The sequence below is a fragment of the Patella vulgata genome, chromosome 9 (genome assembly GCF_932274485.2).
Source record: "Patella vulgata chromosome 9, xgPatVulg1.2, whole genome shotgun sequence".
Lineage (NCBI taxonomy): Eukaryota > Metazoa > Mollusca > Gastropoda > Patellidae > Patella > Patella vulgata.
Window position 1 is genome coordinate 32277099 of NC_065887.2, and position 14087 is coordinate 32291185.

At 34.0% G+C, this 14087-nt stretch overlaps 1 long non-coding RNA gene across 1 annotated transcript; it reads left to right on the forward strand.

Moving 5' to 3' along the window:
* The first annotated feature begins 10717 nt into the window (after window positions 1-10717).
* On the forward strand, window positions 10718-13698 carry LOC126832140 (uncharacterized). The gene is made up of 3 exons (XR_007684561.1): window positions 10718-11005; window positions 13155-13194; window positions 13376-13698. It is a non-coding gene; the product is annotated as an uncharacterized LOC126832140 (long non-coding RNA).
* The last annotated feature ends 389 nt before the right edge of the window (window positions 13699-14087 follow it).

Here is a 14087-nt window from a genome sequence, read left to right on the forward strand (position 1 = left end):
CTAAGTTGTCCCGGCAGTCAACAAGTGTTGTCGCATATTTTTTTTTTTTTTGTCAGTATTGAGAACATTTATACATGTAACATTTGAAAATCTGATTATGAGTAATAACCCATGATGTAATTATCAGAAAACATTAGAATTTGTTTCGATTGTTTGTCTCATGACATTAAACAATTTATATTAACTTTAGCGACTTAGCTAGAGCATTCACAAGATTTTTCAAAGTGATCAAGGGCCATAACTGTGGCAGTAATTATCAGTAACTCTTAGTCTTGTGACCTAAAACACTGTGTATAAATTTAAAGTCAATCGGATATTCTAGCCTTTAGAGCGTCCACAAGCAATTGTGGATGCTGGACCAACAATATACGACCAAATTTCAATGTATGGGCGTATAAAAATCACTTCATTACTGTGTGCCTAAAAGATTGAACTCATCGTTCTGCCAATTACATCTGGTGTTTCAGTTTCACCTAGAATTATACTTGGTGAAGTCGCGCGAATTACTTGGTCAAGAAATTCTTGAAGATACGTATTTACACAACATGAACACGAGGTGTCATATCTGTGTTAACCAAACACTAATTTACACCCAGGCTGAAATCCCAAAATAAATTGATGACATATATTGATTAATATTGATCTCAAAAGTCCTGAGCAATCGAACTGATTATCTATACTTAGTCTAAGCATACAATGTTCACGATCAAACTCAGTCAAGGTTTTGAAGTACATGTACCTGGTAGTGAAACTATACACTTAGATTCACAGTGTGCTAAATTAGCACTGGCCCGAACGCCAGTGGCCAGTAGATTTTTGGTCTGGCCAGTAAAAATTTAAAAAGCACAAGTCTGACTGGCATGTGGAAAATTTTAAAACCTTCAACCGTTGTTATTCCAAATCACTCGAAAAAAAAAGATAAATATACGCATTTTCCTTTACAAGGTCACGCGATCTCGCGTGAAACTGCGATGGCTCAAAATGTTTGCCTAATTACTTGTCGCTGATGGGCGAATTTTACGTCTGACAGGTGGCAAGAAAAACTATTTTATGTTCAGTAACCTGACTTGAGACCACAATACTCACATCTACGTCTACGTCACATACATTTAATTATTCATTTCTAATTGCTAGAATTAAGCTCAGAAATACCGCGAAAAGTCGCCGTTTGCATTGTTTCCATTGCACACTGTCGTACAGTTACTCACACAGTTGGAAGTAGCCAATTTTATAACAAATTTCACACCATCTACGCTTGTTTTCATCTGCTTGGATAGCATTATGAAGTATTATGTCTAAAAAACTTAAAACGCACCCCCAAGTCATCTGACCTACTTATTCTACCATAACGACACCACAGTAAATATCTGGAATGGAAATGCACATGGCTCGTTGTGTGGTGTATTTAATCAATTAAAAATTTAAAACAATTTCCATAAATAAAGGCTATGAATAATTTACAAGAAAATTTGACAAAATCAATAATTAGGTCGGAAAACAATTTCATTATAAATATAATTTGTAGCGTAAATATAGACATGGATGTGAGAAAGGAATTCCAGGGGGAGTTACCTGTCCTCCGCACGTGGTACATGTAAATATGCAGCCATGCACAGCCACAGGTGTCAAGTCGTGTTTTGATATTAAATTTATTACGTATATTTAAGAATCTGAATTCAATTTAGCACGGAAGTTTGGCATTATAGAATTGCACGAATTTTAAGGTCGCCGAGGCAAAGCAGATTCGCAGACTTTTAAGAATTTTTAGGCATTCCCATAGGTTTCGTATTACGATATTTATAGGGAACAATGTACGTAAAGAGTGTATACCTACATGTATGGATATGTGTGATGTGACTGGTCTTTGATGATTTAGAGTGACAGGTTAGTTACTGAAGTGATATGTAGCCTATAAAAAAAGCTACCTGTGCAACTAATGTTTTATCATTTGGTGGAGCCTTTTAATAACTTAATAACCACGTGTTTGGTGCTAACATTTTTTTTGTTTTTTGAATTTGCCTACATGTATTTCGAATAAATTCATCAACTACTTTTTTATATACATATTACAGACATAAAGAATTAAAACATTCTTTTCATAAACATTCACCATTGGAAATTTTGCCGTTCCTTAATAAGAGTTCTATACGGTGCGTGATCCACAACAACTCCACGTGCTGTATTTGATTCTGAGCGCTAAATTTTACCCGCATGTTATTTTTATAAAATCGTTTTTGACTTACTGTAAATTGATTTGACAGTTGTATTCAACCCTTCCTTTCAACTTATTCTCGAATACGAGATGTCACCTGCCCTAGTCCGAAATGGTCAAGGCCATATTTTTTTGTGTCCAAAATGACATGGAATCTTGCTTTCCAAATCAGCTCTTCATTGACATTCGAAAAATATACATGACAATCCATTATATTTGTATTCACCTAATGAACATCTACATTAAGTTTAAACATTCTACCTCAATTAAAAGTGTTAAGTTCCAAATTCTTGACCAATCAAATTGCTTATCGCTAGTTAGACTAAGCAGAAAATGCTCATCTTCACACTTCATAAAGGCAATCACCTATTGAACACCTACACCAAGTTTGAACACTCTGCCTCAATTAAAAGAGTTATTGTGTCCCAGGGTCTCGACCAATCAAATTGCTTATCGCCCTGCTTACCCTGAGCAAAAAATCGATCATTATCAAACTTAATCAAGGTATTGATGTAATGAAAATATTGTGTCCCAAAGCATCAACCAATCAAATTGCTTATCTCTGCTTACCCTAATCAGAAAATGCTCATCTTCGAACTCCATCAAAGTATTCGCCTAATAAACACCTACACCAAGCCATATTTTAGTATTTGGCTATCCGTCTGCACTATCTGAACATATTCAGACTATTCGTGTGTAATATAAAACTTCATTTTAACGTTTTAAGTGCATACAAATTCATCTATTGTACAGAGTGTGGTATGTGTATAGGCTAATAAACCATAAGATAATTATTCAAATAGATGATTTGAATTATCGGACATAATATTGACTATGCTCATGTTTTTAATAGCTTATATTGTCATTGTCACTAAGAAGCTTAAACATACATTATGCAAGAGCTAAATCTGCCTATTGCAGGTCTTTCTTTGGGCCTGAAATGTTATACAAACTATTAGACATTTATTAACATGAAAAGACCTTAATCACAGCTCGATGCCATCTTATGTGGCAGATTTTCACTAGATTTGAATCTGATTTGCTGCTCAACGCTCATTGATGATTTAATCCAAAAATAGATAATCGAGACTATGTTTTTTTATCGTACTGACTTTAAAAATGATGATCGAGGCTAGCGGCGAGGCCTAAAATTTTAACGCTATTATCTCGGTTCAGAGTGGAGCAATTTGACTGAAATTTTCAGCATATTCCATTTATATTATCTAGGCTTTCGTCAAAACTCTTATACCCAGAACAGTTTTATTCAACATTGTCTAAATAACAAAAATCATTTCGGCAGTTTTCTTATACCTTATTTATCTGAACCAATTTATTTGAAATGATCAATCCTTTTATTTATATTTCGATAAAAACAATCTGTGACCGAGTAAGAAAATGCCGAAATTGCAAGGATAGGAGTTGGCTCAAATTAATCAAACCGTCGTCGTGAGGAAAATTTTTCCACGTTTTATATAACAAGCAGTAATAAATTTCACCACATGAAGGAAACATGAATTATTCAAACAACAAGTTTTAATTGATTAAACCAGTGTAGAAACTGGTGTAAACACTAGTGTTAAATTGCGAGGCTCAGTTTAAGGCATAAAAAAAACACCAGTTACACACCACTACAAGTACAACACAACATTAACACATCTGTAATAGGGGACTTGAATTGACACATTGATGACATTTGCCTCACATTTTTTTTAAAAGTTTTCTGTTAATTATTGATTTAATTGAAGTATTTTGTATGGTGGTAATTGGTAATTGAAAGTATTTTGTTAGTATTGTGTGATATTTGGTGGTAATTGGGTAAATCATCCTTTCCAAATACTATTAATTACCTTGTGGGCATTAAGTGATTGTAGTTATAAACTTTAACAAAAGTCTTTATTCTGGATCGGAGAGCCAACTTCCTTTTCGTCATTTTTTTGGTTAATTTTTGAGGATATTTTGCAATTCCAGCCACTAAAGCATGACCATAGGGTTTGTCTGTGGCCCCTTCATCAAAATTCTGGAATTAGAAAACCATTCACATAAATATTCAATCTGGAAAGTAGCTCCAGTTTCAATATAAAATATACTAATTTTTACTAGTCCTGTTAAATTGTTTAATTGTTGACAGAATTAAGTTGTTGGCAAAAATCATTCCATCATTTACAACAGATGATCTAAAGAGACACGAACATTTATAGTGTGTAGCCACGCAAAGCATGGAAATACACCCTCAGTCATAGCAGCTTTGCCTCAAAAAAAAAGAAAAAAAAAGAGATAGCCATAGAGAGCATTCAAGCTTATCCGAAAGGAAAAATTGTGGCCTTGAGAGAACTGACCAGCAAAGTTAAACGAATTAAAGGGGCATAACCCCGGAACAAACATCGTGACTGATTAAATCAAAATCCTGAAGTTTGAAAAAGATTTGTCAAAAATTGTGGGCTCTAGAGAGCAAACAAGCAAGTGTGGATGGACCGACAGATATGGCAACTGCATGGGAGTATAATTAATCAGAATCTGTTCATCACTTACATAACCTGTAATAATGAATAAAGGTTAAGATTCAGCGATAAAAATTGCTAGGTATATGGGCTATTTTCAAAAAAATGTACAAATAACATAAGAAAAATGGTATACACAATCGGTGATATAAAATTTTCGCAATCATCAAAATAAATTTTATGTTGTACATCAGCATGGAAGTACCTTTTTCGGGAAAAAATTCTGTAAATATTTTATCTAAATAAAATCAGTACAACAAATTATGTGGTCTAAATGTCCCTTCTGTTATACGGTAAAACTGCTCATTCCCAACTTGAACTTGAAAATCTCCTTTGAAAATTGAAAGGTCAGTACAAATTACAGTGCTTTTCAATTAGCTATCCAATAGAGTTGAATAAAATGTCCAAGCTGCTATTTAAAGAAGAAATAGAAATCAACTATAACAAATATTTTAAGAACAATTTGTCTTTTCCATTTATGCTTTGTTAGCAAGTTTGTACATTTTTGTGAAAATAGCCCAGATTCTGAATTCATTATACCATTCACCAGCATCTCTGCATAACTCTCGTCACTTTACTGCTTGGATAATATATCATAATGACAAAATGCTTTACCTTGACAATTATTCCCTTGTGTCCAGCATATCGTCCATTTAAAACAAGGACTACTTTATTTGACTTGATAAACTTCCCCATGATGACTAAAAAATAAAAGTAAACACATTAATTTTAATAGGTCTGTCTACCAAAGTATGTGTCTAAATTTTTGTTTATCACTGAAAATTACTTATCAAGCAGAATTACACATTATGTCAGGCTGTACACATTGACATACTTTGCTACGGTCATTGACATGGTAATCTCCTGTGTGAGGCTTTAATATTATCTTTTTCAATTCATTTCGTTCCTGGAGTTTTACGTCCACTTCCAGAGTTCCAAACAAGGGTGATATTGTAGCTTGAGATCCAGCTTTTTTGGGTAAGACACCTTGTCTTTGCAGGGAAGCGTCCCAAGGTGAAATTCGTCCGAAGGAGAAGCTACGACCTTAGATAAGGTAGGTAAGTTTAGGTTTGAGTTTGACTGTTTCAATTTATGAGGTATTTGCAAATTTATAGAATACTCTGTTAGCAGTACCCGGAGTCGCAAATTACACTATTGATATTAAATAATCTTGCCCAAATATCAGGCTTAAATTTAATTCCAGTTGCAAATCCATTATCAACTTTATAGACCTTCAGATCACTAAAATATTAAGTAAAATAGACGATGTTTGCCATATCTTCTTTAAACATTAAAATGGATTAATGGAGACAACAATCGAGACTATTTAGGCTACTCTTATCAGAACTTCAAACATTTAAAACTTTGCCGAGAATAATTTCAACAAAGTAATTTGACAGAAATTTTCAATACATTTATTTTTGGTGATTTTCATTGTCGTGAAAAAAATCCATTTGATATTCTACTGCATTTTCACACGACAAAGTACAATTTATACAGAAATATAGGACATAAATATTAGATTTAAATTTCTTTGAAATAGCCACCATAATGATATTAACATTTCAGTTTATAAATTTGTGACTGTGATAGCGAATATATACCAAATACCGTAGACTTTTGAATTTTGGTGCAACACTGGTTGATAACCATTGCAATACATTTGATTAATGAAAACTCTTTCCAGACAATCCTGCGACCTTTTGGACCCAACACAAACAACTTTTTGAACTTAATGGCTGATCAGACTTCATGATTGACACTTAGCCAATTTCCTCATACACGAAAGAACCGTACGATTTCTTTCCACATACTAAATTAACATCACGATTATCGGTTTATCAGCTTAGTTATCCCGCTTTGATTGTTGCCATTTCTAATATTTCCGAATAGACTTTTCTTTGTACGCACTAATTTATCGAAATTGGGACTCCTTCTATTGCAAGCTTGTCAAGGAATGCATGTCAATTAAAGATACATTATGGGAGATTTTAATAGAGAGTTGGCCATTCTTGCTATAACAGTTCAAAAATAGATGATGAAAGAAGAATATATTGAAAATTTCAGTCAAATTACTTTATTCTGAACAAAGTTATCACTATTGTAATTTTTGACTAGAAATAGGAGTCAACTCTCTGTTCACCGTCTCCGAGAATGGACGATCGTTTGATCGACAGACGTTAACTCCACCTACATAATCTTCGTTATCAAGTAATGTTTTCAATGGATGTGGTTTAAGACGGGGTTGCAATTCAATTCTTATCACATTTATTTTTACTACAAATTAAAAATAAGACTTTTAATATATAGATCAGAAGCGAAAGTTTGAAAGGAATGGACCAAATGAATGAGGCATAATTATAGCCGACTTCTTGTTAGCCTGCGTGTACTCTTGTACTGTAACTGATAGGCCTGCGTAACTCCCGAACAGTGATCCAATGGAGCTGCATTTCAACTGGGGTGATGTTAGCTGCGATGTTTATCAATTTCTATAATTTTTCTGTAAACACAAGTGACAAAAGAGCGTAGCCTATAATACCGACATGCAAACTCTCATTTTAACCACAACTAAACATAATATCAAGGCCGTATATATCGAACTTTCTATCAAATTGACTGACATGCGACCTCGCTCAACAGCGGCCTCGCTTCGTACAATCTATCATTTAGCCTTGATCTAAAATTATTTCCGGGAGTATGACGTCAACGTAACGGTTAATCTCCGCTTACGACACCATTTAAAAATCTAATCAATCAACGAAATCATGTTTAAATCCAAGCCATCTGTGGGTCTACAGAGTTGATTTTGTGCTTGTTGTGTAAAGAAAGATCTAATTTATAATTTCTATGACATCTGTAGCCTAAATAAAGGCTTGCAATAATCAGATTTAGCTCTTGCATAATGTATGTTTAAACTTTAAGTGCAGCTTACTGATTATTGTTAAAAAAAAATGTCTAATTAGGGGCTTGTAAAAACCGTGCATGTCTTGTAACTTGTAAATATTTTCTTTTGTGTTTAAGTAGGTCATTTTAAAATAAATTCATATTTATATTGTTCTTTTTTTAAGTTACATTAATTTTAGTGAAAACGATGATTATCAAAGAACCGTAAAGTGCAATTAATGTTTTATCGTTTGGTAAAGCCTTTCAATTACCACTACACATTTCATGTTATTTTTATAAAATCGTTTTTGGCTTATTATAGGGTGACCCGCGTAGTGAATATTTTCCCCGACAGAAAGTTGGACTCGACACAGCGAATGCGCACGCTTCAGTGGCTTGTCGCGAAGTGATTTCTCGTTAACTACGTAGTATGATAATTGTTGAGTTGCCCAACGTGCGTGTTTCTAAATTCAATTTCTTGTTCCAGCTTTCTGTTATGTTTCGTAAAAAAGTAGTCTTGATTATCCCGGCCTGTCAATAAGACGTAGAATGATCGGTAGACTGGTTAAGCAAAACTAATTTCAAAACAAATGCACATAACCTATTTTTTTTACTCGCAAGTGTCCGGATGTTATGGCCGACACTTGTAACCATCTTTCAGGCTCAGTCTATTATTTATGGAAGGTTAAACGGTCATAGCTTATTAAATACAAGACCATTTATTTAGTGACTATAAATGTACGAAACTGATTTAAGGCTTGGTGTATATATAAATATTGTAGGCCTACTATTGTAGTGTAATTGTCGAGATATTTGGAGATATTTATTTGTGGTGGGTCACCATGATCAACTGACTCCAAAACGTTGACATATTTCAGTCCTTCATTTTTATAAAATTGTGTGGGAGCCATAAAAAGCTCCTGATACCTTGAATATATGCAGTTTAAAAGTAAACAAAAACCGAAAGTAGTTTATTAATCTCAATATCTAGGAGAGCGATTTACATTTAGCTAATTTGCAGGAGCCTTTAATGACTCCTTCGAAGGAAAGCTCCCCTTAACGTGAAGGACTGATATTTTTGGGAGTTTGAAAGCTAGTCAGTCCGAAATTATGCATGACTGAAATTTTCTGTAATTTTCCAGACTGCATGTATCTTGGAATCTTTGTCTTGTGCCTTACAATGTATTTGGTAGATACTACTAGTAGGGATGCTGAAACAGAAAAATTTTAAATTCTGCGTAACTGAATCATTCATGAACCGACACTTCCATATTTTCAAGATAGTGGTACGTAATCAATCGTTATTATTTGAATGAAATTTCGTTGGCTGTAGTTTGCAAGTTCATAATTTAATCAAATCTACCTCTTCCGACTGGCCTATTCGTCACATTCTGTACCGTTTCTTTACCTTTACTTTTCTATTACAAAAATACCCACCGACAAGCATCTTGTCAGAATTAATTAGCACACCAAAATTAAATTTGGTCACGATACAAAACCTGCCAGGTGAAAGAATATTAATATTTAAGAAGAGAAGTCTTCATAATCTTTGGACACAGAGGGTTGGTGTTGTGTATTCACAATTTCTAAGTCAAGGAATGGATTCAACAAATGAATAAAGCCCAGAGGATAAGCATTTTTAATCAAGTTATTCAATACTTATTTATTTTTATGGTAAATTGTGCAAATTTAACTGGATTATTGTCGATTTTAAACGGATCTAATATCACACCTGAAAGCCAATATGGAAGTTGCGTGAAAAAGGACTTTACCGGAAGTAGCGGGATCTCGCGAGGATATACGAGAGCTAGTTCATGACCACTCGGACCAAACACCACTCGCACAAGACTAGTCGGACCAACTGATAGACCACTCGGACCAAATAAAAAGATTATTCGGACCATACAAAAAGACTATTCGGGCCCAACAAAGAGACCAATAATAAAGTGTTGTTTTAATAAATTAATAATTGCATCTGTTTTCTTTAAAATAATAAAGTGTTATGTACTGGAACTATTTCCACTCGACACAAACTAGGTCATTTCGGGACGAACATTTGTTTCAATTTTATTTCCATAATTTGCTTGCGCGTAGGGGTCTTTAGCAGTTGGAGGAAACCGGAAGACCCGGAAAAAACTTACGGGGTTGGACAGGCGACCCTACTCCTTGTCACGCACAACTGGGGATTCGAAATCACGCCAGTTGACTCAATGACAGACTTTATGATACAGCGCGCACGTGCTAACCATTCAGCCATCCACCCCCCCTCACCCACCCGAACATCTATAGTAACGAAGACATTGCTAAGTTACATGTATCATGTATGTATATAATCACATATAAATTTTCGCTTCTTTGTTTTGTGATTTAATAATAAATAACATATTGTCCGTATTTTATTTTTAAAATGAGTAAGTCAAGCCTTCTAATATAATTTAAAGTAGCTAAGTCTCTAACTCAATATCATCCAAAATCTTCGACATTGAAAACACGATTTATTTGTCGGTTTAAATCAACATGTTGTGATCTTCCTAGGAAAAGATGGCCTTCTGATATCCAATATTTAAGACAAAATAAACATTTTACAATTGGTACACGAATCCTGTACCATAATGCGTTTCAGCGCTATTTGTAATATTAAGGGACTCGAAAAACAAGGCTAGGCATATTCCACAAGTCATGTCAAACGGTGACGCTATATTCTTATCTGGAGAGCATGCCCAATAAATACTATCGGCGTAGACTGGAATAACCAGAAACTAGAGATTGAAATTCAATTGAGAAAACTGGTGTATGTCGCCGAACCTAACTGATTAGAAATTACAGTAAAAAGAGAAGCGATTGAATGTAAATCAATTTATATACATCCATATTACATTATTGTATGCCTTGCGACCCATTTGTGTCAATTTCTAGGTCCCAAATATTAGCAACTTAGGTCAGAGTGGCCCTTTGGTTTGGTCCGAGTAGCAATGATAAATATTGGTCTGAGTGGTCTTACAATATAAATTAATTGGTCCGAGTGGTCTTTTGGTTTGGTCCGAGTAGTCTTTTGGGTTGGTCCGACTTGTCTTTCTATTTGGCCCGAGTTGTCTTTTGTCCAAGTGGTCTGGATAGCTCTCATTTTACCGCACAATACTGGATCTTCAATGAGTTACTTTCTATTTTTCACTCGGCAACCGGCTGCAGATTTCACTCGGCCAACTTCGGTTACTCCTCTACACCAAACCATGTTTCCAAACAGAATTATCTTTCCGTGACCCGCAAATTATATTTTTAACTGGTTTGCTTTTGGCGCAATATTCTGATGTTTAGGCTAACACTGTTTTTAACGGCGTCAGCTTCTTATATTTATTGGGCTACAAACACTAAACAGTTGTCTTTTATTTTCTGAGGAGATTTTCTGACCTGGGTAATGCAAATGAAGTTTGTTACTTTATAGTAGGCTAGTATTTGACTAAAACTGCATAACTCAAATCTTAATCATAGATGTACCGATTGTAAATAATTTTTTTTGTTGACGAAGTCTTTTCTAACTTTTGGGGTAAGACTACTAACTAAGTAGCCTACATTGAAATTAGTGCTAGTACAGTAAAAGTGGTCTTGGCGTCGGGTAATCGATATGAAAACAAGTCTACATTATAATTAGGCCTAGATATCTACCTAGTCCGACTTCATTTCAAGCATTTTATTTATACCCCTTAAGTTGTAGTAGTGACAGTTTAACTACAAGTAAGTACAACAGCAACCAACAGGGGGTCACAGTATCGTGACTCATGGACTTGTCAGGAGTATAACTTGAGCCTGAGAATGATCAATGAGATACACACAAATGGATAAGTCTGATAATCAGTTAATAAATCAGATGTAACTTGTAAATAAAGGCACTGTATGACAGTGTATGTAGGCCTACATATGATATATATTCTAAATACTAATAAATAGGCCTAGTAGTATTGTTTTATTAATATTACCTATTTATTAATTAATAGGGTTTCAGGTCAAACTCAAAGTTTCAAATGATCAAAACGCTCTATATACCAGTCAATGCGTGGGATGGCACCAAAATAAGTGCTTTTCTGTCATATTTGAGTGACGTCATGAGTCATAAGCGGTATTTTCCCTTCAGAATCGCTATACTGGCTAGGCTCTATATAGTACCAATTTTAAAACTGAATGAAATCCGCACGTTATTGTCAGCTAAGATTTATTAAAATCATAATTATATATTATAGATCTAATTTCAAATATTATACTTAACTAATAGAATCAATTAAGCTTTTACTATCTAATATGGTCGAAGCTCAGGTCCTAAAAACGCCTTTAATTTATGGTTTCTGTTATTCTTAAATAGATATTGTTAGGGACCTCATGCTGGAGGTTCGGTCGCATGATCATTTAATGTTCGAATTCTATACAAAATTGTAAAGTCTGAAGTTAGTATCAATGTAATTTGCTTATCTGGTCAACAAAGGTCCATTTACATTGATTTTGATGGAAAATTAGATCTGAATTACATATTACATATTTAAAGTTTATATTTCTTGATTATAAAGGTAGAATTTGAAATTATTTTCTGTGTTTTAAATGGGTTGTTTTTTTTTTTTGATGGCTTTGACCATTAAATTGAAAAAAATCAATGAAATGGACCTTTGTTGTGGTGTGGATAGGCTTGGGTGTAGGGGTGCCGGGAGCCCAAGTAGTGTCGTTAAAAAAGTATTAACATTAGTGTTACTTTACTCTTATTTTATGAAAGTTTTTTTCGCAAGTTGATTTCCTTTATTTTTTTAATGTAGAATGGTAATGAACTGCTTTTTTCCTTTTCTTTGCTTTATTTGTTCCGTTTGAATTTGATTTATCTGTTTAGTTTTTGATTGTTTAATTATTGTTTTTGTTAATTAAGTTGATTCTTTTAAACTTTGTTTTTATTTTTATACGTCCGTCGTCCACAATTTCTTGTGAACGCTCTAGAGACTAAAGTTAATATCTGATATTTACTACCAGAGTTATAGCCCTTGATCACTTTGATAAATCTTGTGAACGCTCTAGAGGCTAAAGTTAATATCCAATGGACTCCAAATTGTTACACAGTGTGTAAGGTCATGAGACGAAGAAGCCTAATGATTTTCAGCGATATCCGATAATTACTACCAGAGTTATGGCCCTTGATCACTTTGAAAAATCTTGTGAACACTCTAGAGGCTAAAGTTAAAATCCAATTGACTTTAAATTTATACACAGTGTTTAAGGTCATGAGACAAGACACCTATTGATTTTCAGCGAGATCTGATGATTACTGCAAGAGTTATGGCATTGATATGTGAGAGACATCAGTTTAAAGTCGATTCTGGTTATTATAATCTAATGTATGAACTTTGTGTTGATTTTACCAGCCTGTAATTGTGGTATCATAATTAATTGTGATTTTAACATTTTTTTTAGTTAACTATATTAAATGAATTCCAAATGTACGTGTTGGCGAGGGGGTACATTAATAATTATATGTTTTTGTAGTACATGTTCCTTGTTTTATAATAAAACTACGCCCTTTCATTTTTCAGAAGAAAAGTATAGAAAATATTTCCAATTATCTATCTTGAGGTAAATCAGTTTATTATTTTCATTAACAGTTCTTATTTTTGTAAATTTTTATGTAAATCAACTACTTGTCATTGGAGTGCATCTCAAAATTCACTTTCCTTATCTACATAAAGTTTATGTAATAAGTTATAGTGTGTAAATTTGAAGTAAGTTCATATGTTTTTTTATTAATTATTTACAGATCACAGAGATTGAATGCTGCAGGTCTTGTGTTTAGTGTATAGACTAATTGGTGGATGTTATTAACATTAACCTTTTAGCAAAGGTTAGCTTGATGATGTTACTGCAGTGTAGTGGAAGATGTTAACCTAACTTTGGTAGACAACAAGCCTAACCCTGAAGTCAACGATGTACAATATGTCAGTGTCACGGTTCCACTACCAAACGTAACGCGAATATACATGTATTTACTTTGATTGAAATGAGGTCAACTTAAAAATTTGTGTAGATGTGTTATTTGTTGTAACAGTTATATCCATAAAAGTTATATCCATAAAATGTAAATTGTATTTTCTCTATATTAGTATAACAGATTTAACGAAATAAGATTATTTCACTCATGACTCGTAGTCACCCACCATCGTAGAAGTGTCAACATATCGAGAACACGCATTCATGAACCATGATTAGTTGGGACAAATTAATAATGAGGAATACTGTTTTCAAAGGCCTTAAGACAGGAAAGTGGTTATTGGTCACAACATTCATGTGTCACTGCAGGGGAGGGGGTGGAGTCAAATGATAATGCATTCGTGTTGGATAATAAGGTCTGTCATTTAGTGAAGAGGCTTAGCTTCGTTTCCAAGAGTAGGGTCGACTGCATTCCCACTGTTAAGATTTCGAGAAACAGGGCCCAGATTCTCACATCAGATACTTGAACCACAGAAAAGGTT